The sequence below is a fragment of the Stegodyphus dumicola genome, chromosome 4 (genome assembly GCF_044657685.1).
Source record: "Stegodyphus dumicola isolate Sdum_Otavi_A_Nest chromosome 4, ASM4465768v1".
NCBI lineage: Eukaryota > Metazoa > Arthropoda > Arachnida > Araneae > Eresidae > Stegodyphus > Stegodyphus dumicola.
Window position 1 is genome coordinate 128,064,831 of NC_140771.1, and position 14,188 is coordinate 128,079,018.

A 14,188-nucleotide genomic window follows, 5' to 3' on the forward strand; every position below is an offset into this window, starting at 1 on the left:
AAATGTAGTGTTTCCCTTGTGCTACTTTAATTGAAAGTAGTGATTACATATTTCCATTTTTTGTTTTCACCCCATGCAAAAACTAACATATTTTTTTGTCTATCATTTGTTAAAATCAATTCCTTCAAAAATTTCAGTACTGTTCTGTTATCAGGATCAGATTCAGAAATGTATGTGTTCATGTACGCATATATATATATATATGTACACATGAATGTATGTACATTTCTGAATCCAGTCCCGGTAACAAAACAGTACCAAAATTTCATTATAAAACACAGTTGTTACTAATAAATGCACATGTGTAACTGATGTTTGACAAATATCATTATATTAAAGAAATATTTTTATTTCATATAATAATCAACAGATGATAAAATAACAATCAAGAAAAACTATAATAAAGCAAAACTGAGCATAGGTGAACTTGCTATCCTAAGGAGGGTCCAGACACCAGACATAGAACTAAGATGTCCTAATTTTCACAAAAGGGAAATCTGAAAATATCCTAAAAGCACTTATTTTTTGAAAGCTATCCAAATGTACTACATAGACAATCATAAAAACAAGTGCCATTGGGATTTCATAAAATATGGTCAAAACTATATTGAAATCTACGTAAATTAATTTACATTTATATCTTTAAACAGACACAAAAACATCATGTAAGCTCTTATTTCAATATTAACAATAAAAAAATGTCAGCAGAGATTTTAATGGCTAACAGAGAAAAAGAAATTGATTATAAAAAAAATCCCTCCTGAAACAAAAATTTAAACTAGTTTTAGGAGACTATTTAAAATTATTAACATTAGAAACAGTCCCAACACTGACAGACATCAAGGCCTAAATATGAAATCGAAACAAGATTCATCACAGCAATTTAATTATTAAATTTCAATATATAAAATTTTGAATGTATCAAATTGTATGGTTTTTCTTAATTTGCATAACATATTTATTTTAAGTTTTCCTGTTCTCAACTTCTCAAATTTCCCTTCACATTCTCTCCAGGACATAAATTTAAAATTAAGTGAAGTGCTATTTAAATGTGTGATTATATCAGTTTATTCAGAGCGTGTTTCGCTAGCCTAGCACACGTTTCGTAATTTCGCGGTCACTCGAGTAAGCCTTTTGGCCCCATCCGTTTAGTATCACACCGATTAGAATTCTGTGATTTATAATAACAAAATTATCGAAAAAAAAGCAGATTTAAAGTTGTAATGTAAAGCTTTATTATTGCTGTAAGTTCATCTCAAAATCTAATTGTATTGAATCTCATTCTAATCGTCTAATGGTAATAAATATTATTATTATTATTTCATTAAATTAGTCATTACCATTATTTTGTTAATGAAAATATGTTATTAAAAATCACATTCCAGCCTGCAGACTTACAAAGCTAGTTTGTATTTATTATGTTTTGTTAAATTTTTCTCTTGTTTTCTTATTTCTAATACGAAAATACGCGAATATAAATGAAGAGTGAAAACAAAGTTAAAAAATTCACAAATTATTTACGAGATTGATCAGAAATAGTGAGTGAAATATAAACATTGCATACATTTTGTTCTAAATAAATAGTGCACTAGATATGCATCCAGTACTGCATATTTATTCAGAACTTCATTTAAATGAAAGCAAAATAAATATTGAAAAAATCACAAATCTAGCAACTCATCTACTATGGGACAGCGTCTGACAAACATGTAAATTTTACTGTATCCATGGGGGGGAGACTAACGACTTTTCTCATTAGGAAATTTCAAAGAGGAGGCAAAACTGTTTTGGATTACGCCGGTCTGAAGGCTATATTATGAGAATTTCGGCCCAGTTTTAGAAGGTGAATAAAGGGTTATTTTGCACGCCTCTACTGTGCTGGTATTTATTTCACACCTGTGACAATTTGCCAGGTTCATTGTAGGATCTAAGTCAGTGTATGTAGAAAAGTAGATAGATCTTACAAAATTTAATATTTAGAAATAGCATAGCATAAAAATACACAGGTTTCCATGCCACCCAGGAGGTACTGTGTCAGCTCGTTACCATAATGGTTCCCCAAAACTTGCATTTTTACATTCAGTTCTACATAATTACTATAATTTAGGTTTTAAAAGTAAAGTTTGTAGCTAGCCAAAGTAAAAATGTTTGTTAAAGGCCTATAATAAACTAACTTCATGAGAAATGAAAGTTTCAGAAAAAAAAATTAAGCTGTTTAAATTTTTTAAAAAGTGTTTACTTATATGATATAAAATACTAATAAAAAAATAAGTTTAGGACATATTAATTATTTTGAATATGAGAAACAGGATAAAATACATCACTTACATAAATTTAATACTACAAGAGAATTAAAATTTTTAAAAAACAAATATACTAAATATATCATTCAAAACCAGACTAGTTAAAACTTTAGCTCTCATTATCTCAGACACATCCATTTACTTGAGTTTTCAATCTTTAAATTTTTTTTTTATCATTTCCAATGGCTTGGCAAAAAATTACAAAAAATTAAAATTTTATAAACAAAGGTTACAAACAATAGAACTATGGTTAAACAGATTCATGGTTTTTTTATACAGACACAGTATTTTTATACAAATAAAGCAAAAATAAATTTTCTTAAAACAAACTTTATTACATGAATATTAAATTGTATTAAAAAAAATCATTAAACATTTTAAATCATGACCTGCAGAAGATTTTGGCAAGCTTCAGAAAGCCACTGTTATTTCAACATAATGAAGGTATTAAAAAATGAAACAGATTAAAACTGTGTAAGATGAAACCATATAACCTGACTAATGTACTTTGGTGTAGGAATAAAAACTCAAAAATCTTGGTCTTCTGTTTCTTATCATTAAAACATGCAAAATTATTTCCTGAACTTACTTTCCTTCATTTATCTTCCCACCTAAACTAGTATAAATAAACTTTCTGAAATCATATGTATTAAAAGGCTGATATCCAAATGTCGGCTAAGTTGATGCACAAAATAGCATATAAATACACCACAACTCATACCATCATTTTGAACAGTGTGACTTGGAAATGAAACACACCAACTATCACTAATGTTTAAAATACTATTTATGACTTTTTGCCACAGCTGAATTAATGAAGATACTGAATTTTGAACCGAGTTAAAACCAAGCAGATCATAAAATTGAAACATTTTATCTTTAATTCTTGCTACCAGTAAAACCCAATGATTATTTTTTACAAGAACTGGAATAAAAAAGAAATCAACAGAAGCTAAATCCTCTTTTTGCCATACAGTTTGATCTTTACTACCTGATTGAAAGAAAGGTGTATGATAACACTTGGCTGCTACTGAAGAACCACAAAGACTAATAAAAAGGAAAGCATCAATAACATTGTCACTGAGCCAACCAGGCTGAAAATTTAAAGATGCAGATTTTAATGTTTGAATTTCCTCACATGGAATGTATGGATCCAGAGATTTTACATCCAAAAATGTTAGCGGTGTTTCTCCAACATATAAAATGCATTTCGAAATATCCTCATCAATAAGCTTGGGAGTAAAAGTACTTTTATTAATTGTGCACGCTAAATTAATGCCTAATAAATCTTCTTTAACGGTTTTTTTATTCTGAATATTCAGGTAAGTTGAAATTTTACGCTTTGCACTTTTTGAAGCAGTTGTACGAAACAAAGTCTGACGGGCTAATTTTAAATTTGGGGGAACACTGACAAATGGCATTTTGTCAGGAAATTCTTTCAGATAGTTCGACTCTATTACACCTTTACAATTAGAAACAATTTCTTTCAAATTTTTTGTTATAGTAGGCAACAATATTTTTTTAACTGTTGGATTAGGCAGCATAACCTGTAATTCAGATATTAAAGTCTTACAATTATCAATTTTATGTTCTAAGAGCCATGCTACTGCATTCGAAATAACAGACTTTGTACCTGTTTGTATGGCTGATGAACAGCTTTCGCTTTTATAAGTATCTGTTAAGAAGAAGGATGGATCTCTTTGTCTGACTGAATGTACTTTATGAATGTGTTTACATAATGGACTGAAATCTGGACAATTACAATTATATAAATGACTACACAAATTAAGGCAAGATAAGCTAATACATTTAGAGTAACAGTGATCAGTTTGAGGACATAACTCATATAAGCATTTAACTGTATACTGAATATTAGAAGTCTGTGATTTTACAATCCACAACAAAAAACCAGCCCCTGTTACATCACTATCTAAAATTTTTATTCCCGAATCATGTCGCTTATTATATGTTGGTGGACAAGTACTCTGCTTGTAATTAGTTTTAATTTTATAGCTGTGAGCCATGTATGTATCCTCTTCAATTTTTAAAAGTACTTCAATTAATTTATCTAAACGCCTGTTAAATTTTCGTCTAAAATATGTAGTTTTTAATTTATTATGAAACGATTCACAATACATATTGGTATCTGTGAACGCATGAGGGAAGTTTCTATGGGCCATTGACCAAAGAATAGCACGGCTATAGTAATGTTCTTCAAAATATTGTATAAAAGATGGTGCAATAGTTCGAAACTTCTGAAGGAAATTATCCATCATCACTATGAATCGAGCAGAATTGCTTTCTTCAAGTAATACTACCATATTAAAATAGATTTCATCTTTAAGTTTTTGATTAGAAACCATTCGGCACAAATTACGTTGCCAAGCACGATGCACATGCCATTTACATAACAAATGTGTAATACCAGGACCAAATACTTTATCAAATGCAGGATGGGTAGTCTTATCATCATCTGTCATAAGACAATTGACATAAAGTTCCAGTATTACACATTTGATACTAAGGAATAAATTATACATTGTATCCTGGTCTAACTGATTTGTAATGAAATGCGCTACAGGATAACCACTACCAAACTCATCAGGAACGATTAAATTTAATAAATAAAAATCATATTGATTTGTTTTGTGAGTAGAATCAATACATAAAATCCTGGAGCAACCTTTAATCATCATATCTTTCTGTTGTTTAGTCTGCAATCCTAATGCAAAAGACTCATTTGTAGAAGAAAGTTCATCAAGCCCTTTTGGACCGTACAATGTTGGCTTTCCTTGTGGTTTATAAATAAGTACTGGATCATATGATTCTTGCCTGAGTTTCTCAACTATTGTGGCAACTGAAAGTGAATCATCACCAGGAAAGGAACATACTAACCGCTTTTTGTAAGTGTTTATCACTCTTCGTGTTACAAATACATCTTTATCATATATGCCCTCCCTATTATCCCGCAGTCCACTTCCATCTCTGATAAATTCTTGAATTTGATCCGTGGATACACCTAACTGTGCATAAGCTTTAATTTTGTTACGGAAACTCTGACTAAGTTGGTGGAACCTGCTATTTTCAAAAGACAATTCATGATTATGATTCGAATAAAATATGGCTGTGACAAGGTGCGATTCTTCACAAACTAAAATTTTTGACGGACACTTAAAGTTGGAAGGTAAAGTATCTTTTAGATTTTTTCTACTGGAAACAGGAACTTTCTTTTTATGCATTACATTAAATTGACAACAGTAATAATGAAAAGTTTTATCATTCCTACATCTACTTCCAGCAGACTTTTTATAAGAACTGAATGTCTGCTTACTATGCGATTCTAACCAGAATTGAAATTCTCCTATTGATGAAAATGTAAGTTCTTGCATAGCCATCTCATAATCATGATATTCAGCCAAATGTTTATTACATTCATTATCAGAACAAAATATTTCCTTACAATCAGGAATAACACATGGCTTAGAATTATTAGATGTAGGATTTTTAATACTACAGATCTTTTTATGATGAAAAAGGTTACTGCGGCTTTTACAATCTCTCTCACCGGTCACAAATATATGCCTTTGGAATACATTCAGCTGATGGCGCTTTGCAACATTTTTTATGATTGGAAAATGATTGTCTAGTGGAGTACGACTTCATGCAAACTTCACACACTCTGGGATATTTCATTTCTACAATACCTTTACAGTTACGTTTATGATTAGATAAGGACTGTTTAGAAGAAAAAGGTTTCTTACATTTAGGGCAAATCTTAGATTTTCCATTAGAAGCACAATTTTCTTTATCATAATTACTCACGAGTTCAATTTTATTGTTATTTTCAGATTTATTTGGACTCTTAGCACCCCCAAACTTAAAGTTTGAACATTCATTATCATCTTCAAAAAGTGAAATCGATGAAATGGTTGAAAAACAGCCGAGAGATCGAAGATCAACAACTGTAAGATCTGATGAGATGAAAGAAGCCGAGTCTGAAACAGGAGAACTAGAATAGGTGAGAACCTGAAAAGCAGAAGATTCAGAATTGAGCACAGAAGCAACAGAAAACTGAGGAACAGATGCAATGGCATCAACATTATTTGGACCAATGTTAACAGCACTTTCAAGAAATGGAAAATCTGATAAAGCAGATGAAATGGAATTAATTGCAAGCTCAGAAGCAACTGTAACAGGATACAAAGAACCAGAAAGCTGAGAAACAGATACACTTGGATCAGCAGAAAAATGAGAAACAGATGGAGTACTGGAATTCTGAGAAACTGGTGCAGTGATGTTAAGAATACTCGAAACAGTGTCGGCTATAGGCTCAAGAACTGGAAAATCCGATAACAAGAAACCACTGGGATGATTATCCAAAGACGTGTTGGTAGAACCATATTTTAAAACATCTGAATAAAGAGGTTTAGAAAGAACATCAGGAGAATCCAACAATACTGAAATACTGGGATGGTTATCCAAATCAGTCAAAACACCAGGTAATGCTAAAGCATTAGGGCGACTATCCAATGTAGTACAGACATGCGAAAGTTTCAAAACACTTGAATAAAGTGGTTTCGAAGGAACACTTGAAGGAGCACACAAAACTGAAACACTAGAATCTGATAAGCCTAAAGTATCAGGATGACTATCCAAAGTGCTGCAAACAGAAGAAATCCGTTTCAAAACACTTGAATAAAGAGGTTTAGAGTGAGTACTTGAAGTATCTGAAATGACAGAAGCACGAGGATAATTATCCAAAATCGTGATAGGTACAGAAGGATGTTTTCCTGAAACAGTGGATAAAGCTGGAAACTCAATAGCAGATACAGAGGAAAAAGATGTAGCACTTACCTTTGGAAGGGATTTCACACTCAAAACGCTCTTTATGTCCTTCACAAAAATTCTCCCAAGCTGTGCATTACCCTTACGGTTCAGATGCAATCCGTCTCTTGACAGACAAGTACTCCAATAGTACTCACCAGATCTGCAAAAAGAAAAAGCTCCTCGGCCTTTGAATGCTTCGAAAAGATTAGTGTTTATCCGAGCTAATTTTCTGTTCAGCTTCTTTAAACTGTACGGGTTGAAACCATTCTCGAATAAATTTCGTTCACGCGGGAGGACACCTGAAAAGAGAATGATCTTCGGGTTTAAACGCTCAATAACCTTATACAGACAATCATATTTATGATGAATATCATCCAAAGTGTCACAAGAGTTATTGGTACCAACGTGAACCAAAACTAACTCAAATTGATTGTCTATCAAGGTTATCTTGCGTGTCAACCTTTCAATCGTAGCACCCGGAAAACAATGAAAATGAACTTCATAATCCAGTAAATTCAGCAATAAATATTCTTTTAAATATTTTATCATCGAATCTCCGATTATAAGTATTTTCATTTTTCCTGTTTGCTTAGACAAAGACAATAAAAATAATACAAATAACAAAATCAAATTAAGAATTAGCACGTGCAGAAAAAACACTCACCGACGAAAATGGCGGAATACGATTTCTATTTTTACTAGATTTAGGTATTTGGCGCCAGGTCCAGTTTGGCGTGAAAAAGATAACCCTCCAACCAATCACAGCAAAGTACATTTTTCCGTAAACATTTGGCGTTTGGCTGTACATAATTGTTCAAACTCCTCCTTTCTTTGTATCCTCCTACAAGGGAAACCATGGAGGTAGGAACCATGAGGGAAACATCCCTTCACAACAAAGGACGCAGAATGCCCCCAACGGTTTTAATTGCTCCGTAATAGTGATATCCTTGAAGAACCCCACAAAGTGGAAAGTACATGTGCTTACTTTCTGATTTCCAGAATTCAGCTATTCTGCTAAACGTGAATAGCCGTCGTTCCAAATTCTGTTTCAGTTACGAACTGACTTGCTGACGCTTGAAAGCGTTACACTGAGAGAGTGTGAATAGTAAGTTTTACAGTTTTTCCTTTATTCTACAAAAACGATCAGAACTAAAAAAATTATCTCAGATATCTAAAAGACGGATTTATAGGAGAATAAATCAACGTATATTATCGGATTCGTCAGAAGATGAAGTAGCATTTAATTATGAAAAAAGCCTGTGCCGAATTTTCGCGCTAGCAAATATTCTTTAAGTTCTATTTCAAATTGTGATTCGGAATATGAACTTTTATGTCTCAAGAAGAATTGACTGATGACGATTACCAAAACGATTATCCCATTTTAAGGAATATTCCAAATATAGGACTAATAAATATTCCGTTAGACTTTATGCTCCTTGTGTGCTTAGAAGTAGTACAAAAAATTATTACTATTAGGATAGGCGGAGGTACCTTACAAGTACGATTACCACATAAAAATGTTGAACCATTTTTTTTTAAAAAATGACCAGTTTTTAAAGCCTTATGTATCGATTGAATTTGCAAGAAAACCAAGGAACCAACATTAAAAGAATTGAAACACTGGAAAGCTACAGAATACCGTCAATTTTTACTGTACACTACCCCACTTATTTTTTTTTTAATTTAACAAAAAGCTATATGATCATTTTTTACTACTTCATATTTCGATTAGACTCTTATGCCAAATACAGAATCAGACGGCAATTGATGAATACGCACAGTCTCTATTAAAACTCTTCGTAGTAAATTTTGGGCTTTATTATGAAAAACATTATATTTCTCATAATGTTCACGTCCTACTGCATATTTGCGAAGATGTAAAAATGTTTGGGCCGTTAGATAATTACAGTGCATTTAAATTTGAAAGCTATATATCTTCTATAAAAAAATTGATTAGAAACTCTTCCGCTCCATTACAGCAAATATCAAGACGAACTCATGAACTGTTCAATAATATTGTAGCCATGAATAATGATTCAATCAACGTAACCGACTTAAGTTCAGAATTTCAAAATTTACACACATCTGGTCCACTACTTAAAGGTTATTAAATGCTTAATTTTATTATTGAATTTTGAATACAAATTAACTGAACTGAATTTGTAGAATAATTTATATATCGAAGAATTTAGTTTTGGGCTATTGAATGGTTAAAAATGATCGAAAGATTTTTAATATTTTAAAGCAAAATTTTCTCTCATAATATTTTATATTAATAACTCATTTCAAGTCTCTTGCTCAGTTTTAGATATATTTACAAATAATTAAATAAATTGAAATTCAAATTAGAAAAATAAATTGTATAAATATTCTTAACATTTCTTATTTTTCCATAGCAACCACAGATGGAGGACCTGAGACTATCTGTGGAAAATAAGTAAGTTTCAAGTTATCACAACACATTCACACACTTTCACTGGAATATAAAGAAGATTTCTGGGGATATACTGGGATGTAACATTAAGCAGTTGAGAGTATGTATTTAAGAGGTTAAAGGGATATTGTAACTAGTATTTCAAATCCTGATAATATCCCATACGCTGTCGGTGGGACCTAGACAGGATGTCCTAAGGATATACTGGGATGTGACATTAAGCACTCAGAAGGATGAGTTTAGGAGGAAACTGGGATATCCCGGGATGTCCTGAGGATGTAGTAAGTAAGAGATCATATCCTAATAACATCCCGTACGCAGTCGATGGGACTTAGTTAGGATGTCCTGAGGATGTACTTGGATGTGACATTAAACACTCGGAAGGAGGTGTTTAGGAGGTTTGCGGGATATTCCAGGATGTCCTGAGGATGTGCGCATATCCCGCGAGCAACATCCTCGGGATATCACAAGGATGTTTTTGAGCTATGTGTGTTTCTTCTTCTTTTGGAACTCGTTTCAGACTGAGGTGTAAGCGAAAGTTGCAAGTTGAGACCAGAAATCACAATCTCTTTTTCTTTGTCTGAATCATTAGTAAGGTGAAAGTTTTGTGAAGAAAAAGTTGACACATCCTCCATTTTTTCTCTGTTTTCTTTTTTTATTCTTCTAATTTCCGTTGCTTTGCCCTTCTTTCTTCTTCCGCTAACATTTTCTCTACACCCTGGACGTCCTGGCTTCCTCTATTGTGTCAAAAATATTTTGTCTTGTTCTATTTTCATTCTGTCAAAGGCATCAGCATGTGGAATATTGAATAAGTTGTCCAGCTGTCTTCCCTCTATTTTTCTTCTTTTATTTAAATTATTTGCTTTATGGCTTGAGTATTAATTCGACTCCATGACAGTATGTTCCCAAAATTTGAAATTAAATATTATATTCAAAGTGTCTAATTCCTTCTTGTCTTCACTTAACTGATTTAAAGTTGCCACTTTTATACTAAGAATCTCCGTGTAGTTCCAGATTTTTGATTCACTGTTTTTTTTTTTTTTTCCAAATCCATAGCTCCGATTGCCGATTGTTGATAAGTACTGTATTTTGCTTCTTCAGTATCATCTTCTATTATAAAGTCGCTTACGAAGTTCTTGTGCAGGAAGTAAAATATAACTTCACTAATACTTCTTAAAATAGCTATCAAAATCATTGTTTATGATGTTAGCAGACTTTCACTGCCATCATCAAAACTTAATATTTTTTTCGAACGCATATTCAAGAGTACCCAATGTTCAAGAAAATATATCTGCACATTCGAACGCGGTCAGGAAAATCAGTAAAAGATCTGTCGCGTGTCGCTCAAACGACGTATCACGTCTCTCACGCTTTGTGTCTACTTTGTTTCGATTTGACTTACCTTTCACACTTTGTTTTTTTACGTTTGGCCCGATCGACTTACCACGTCTGTTACACGTGCTGTTTACTTTTGGTCCGATCAACTTACCACATCTCTTACACGACATCTCAAGACAAGGGTTAATCTTTGTTTTTCTACTATATTCAAATTATTTCTAATTACATAAAGCTCCATCAGCACTCGAAGAATAAAACAGGTGACCATTATTAGCTCGAACTGGATTCAAATATCGGGCAAACAAGCTGACTGCATAAGAATTTTCATTACTTTTTTTTCTATGTGTCGTGGATGAGTTCCTTGAAAATTCCTACCAAATGCATCCTTCTCCCTCCGCAGATATCCCTCACGTACTTTGACATCATTTAACATAACTCATTTCTTCTTTGCGTAAAACTTATCAAACATAAATATTTTAGTTCAGTAAAAGTTTCAATGCTGCGACAAAAAGCATTTGGAATTTTTTTAGAACATTTTAAAATAATTATGAAATTTATTTAATAATTTTTGTTTTATATTATCATCTATACTTATAAATGTTTCTTCAGGAATTCATAACGGTATTTTATATGCAATATTAAGTTATTTTGTTACAATGTTTACATTCTTGAATTTTGTCTTACTTTTGACTTTGATTTGCCTTTAACGTAAGCATAACATCACGCTACTTGTACATTTTAGTTGAAACGAATTGATCTTTACTGAAAAGTATTTTGCTAAAAGTATAATGTATAGTATATAAAATATATGAAATAAATTTAAATTATAAAAAATAACAAAATTTAATAATGATACATTTCTACTTATTTTATTTATTATTTTTAAATAATAAATAATATAAAGTAATTCAGTCGCCAAGGTAATGAGACCTAAATTACTTCAGATTTCTTAAAATTGTGCATGAATGATATTTTTTGAACTTGTCACATTATAAAGATTTCAATATTAAATTTAATAGGCAAATAAGAATGTAAAATAAAATGTTTAAATTATCGTAACTTGCAGCTAAAGTCAAAAAGGAAATATAATTTGCACATAAGTTAGTTTTAACCAGGGAATATAGACTAAACAATCATTTTCGTAGTTAAAAGAATAAAAAACTACTTTTCAAATTTAAAAGACAAAACAGACAGATCGGGCTCAAAATCGTCAGCCTTAATTAGCTTGTTAATCGACATACCCCTGCGCTACCACAGTATTGAACGCATGCTGGAAATAAGGTATTCAGTTATACTTTGTATTCAATATTTGATTAGGTTAAATGCACTCACATATTTGAATGTGCATGCTAAATTCATTTTTATTACTATAACCTAGCTATTTTAACTCCCGTTTATTATTCTTATCCATTGTAAGACAGCACATACCAAACAATATTCTCCGGAAATGCGTACGCTCCAAAGTTTCCTATTGGCCGTCCTTAAATTAAGCTACTAATGTGAATATGAAATTTAATATGAAACATTTGTTTTTATTTGACTATTTAGGATAACATTTTATCACAAGAGGAAAGGTAAAATTTGCGGAACAACTGCAGAACACAGCTTTTCTTTTTTTTCAATTATTTGACCTGCATAAGCAGAGCAGTGAAGGTATGTGAGCTCTTCAGTAACCTAGTGTTTGTTCGTTATCGCCGAGTATTTCGAATTGTGTTAGGCTATGAGGTTTACTTTTGAGTTGTACCTTTTTCCACATGGCACTGAACGTGAATTTGGATAGTGATTATTAAGATGCGATACACATCTCATCTTAATAAATCATTATACTCCCGTTCAAATGGATGAAGTTCTAACAGATATATTGAATAGGAAACATTATGATCAAGTGGAATTTATAAATGCACTAAACTTTCAGATGGATCTATAGAACAATATCGATTATACTCGGAAGTGTGTGTGATGAATTTCTAAAGAAATTTCCAAAAGAAGACGAGCCAGCATCAAGTGATATTGGATTTTTACAGCCAAGAAAAACAGGATTAAAATATTGTAAGTTAAGTGTGAAATTTTTCGAGCACATAAGTCTGTTACGAATTATGTGTTAATAATATTAAGGCTGGTGGTAAAAATTGTAGTAAAAATTCTAGTGTAATTAGTTCAAAGGAAAATTCTGATGTTGTTTAATAGTGTTAAAATATCCTATGTTACATGGTTTAATCAAAATTCTGATTTCGATAATAAGGTAAATTCAAAATGTTGCTATTTATGTTAAAAATTCGGATATGTGTGTAAGTGATCAGAAATCTAGTGATGCTGACTGACAAAAATCTAGTGATATTGATAATTCTAGTGATGTTGTTCAAAAATCTAATAATGTTGACTGAATGTATGCAAAGGCTATGAAAAAGGGTTTGCCCGAAACTTCGAAAATATTATGCGCAATTCGCGCTCTGGCAAAAAATGTGGCTCAGATAAGACACTGTCTGGAGACGATTCAGTTTTACTTTTTCTCCTATCACCATTTTCATTTTGTGCATAATTTAAACTGCGTTTACTGAATTAGCCAATATCTGGAAAATCATTCATATACTTTTTTGCTGTCTTTATTATTGAAAGCGTCAAAGCCTATTCGTGCCATCTGTTATATTAACAAATTAACAAACTTTGTTGTATAAAATTAATTTTATGAAAAAATAAATAAATAAATAAAATCTGAAAGATTTCAGATTTTAAATTACGTCCAAAGGGGCGTTTTTTTTAATGTTTTGTGTGTTACCTTTATTTATTAAATATCATGTTCTTTGCTATTAAACCTTAAAATTCAGTTCAATAACAAATGTCGCAAAATAATTTTAAAATGAGCATATCTTTAGAATTTCCGTGTTTTTTTTTTGTTGTTGTTTGTTTGTTTTGTTTTTTTTTTCGTTGAGTGTTGCCATTGCTCGCTTTTAAATCGTTGAGTTTGTTACTCAAAAATTCGTTAAAGTTTTACAAATTATGAAATCGATAATAAAACGAATTCCAAATTTCAAATTTGGTCTTCGTAGGAGGATTACGTCATTCAAAATTCGACGGCTCTATGTACCGTTGTTTTATTACAATGGGAGAAATATACATACATTTATGCAGATTCTTCATTATTTAATTTCTTCAAATATAATGCAGGACTCTAACATTTATTGGCAACAGTTTGAAAAGTGATTCGCCGTTTATAGTGATGCAACGCAAAATCGCAAAACGAAAACAATAGTTCTTCAGGGACAAAGCCCCTTTGGAATAATAATCT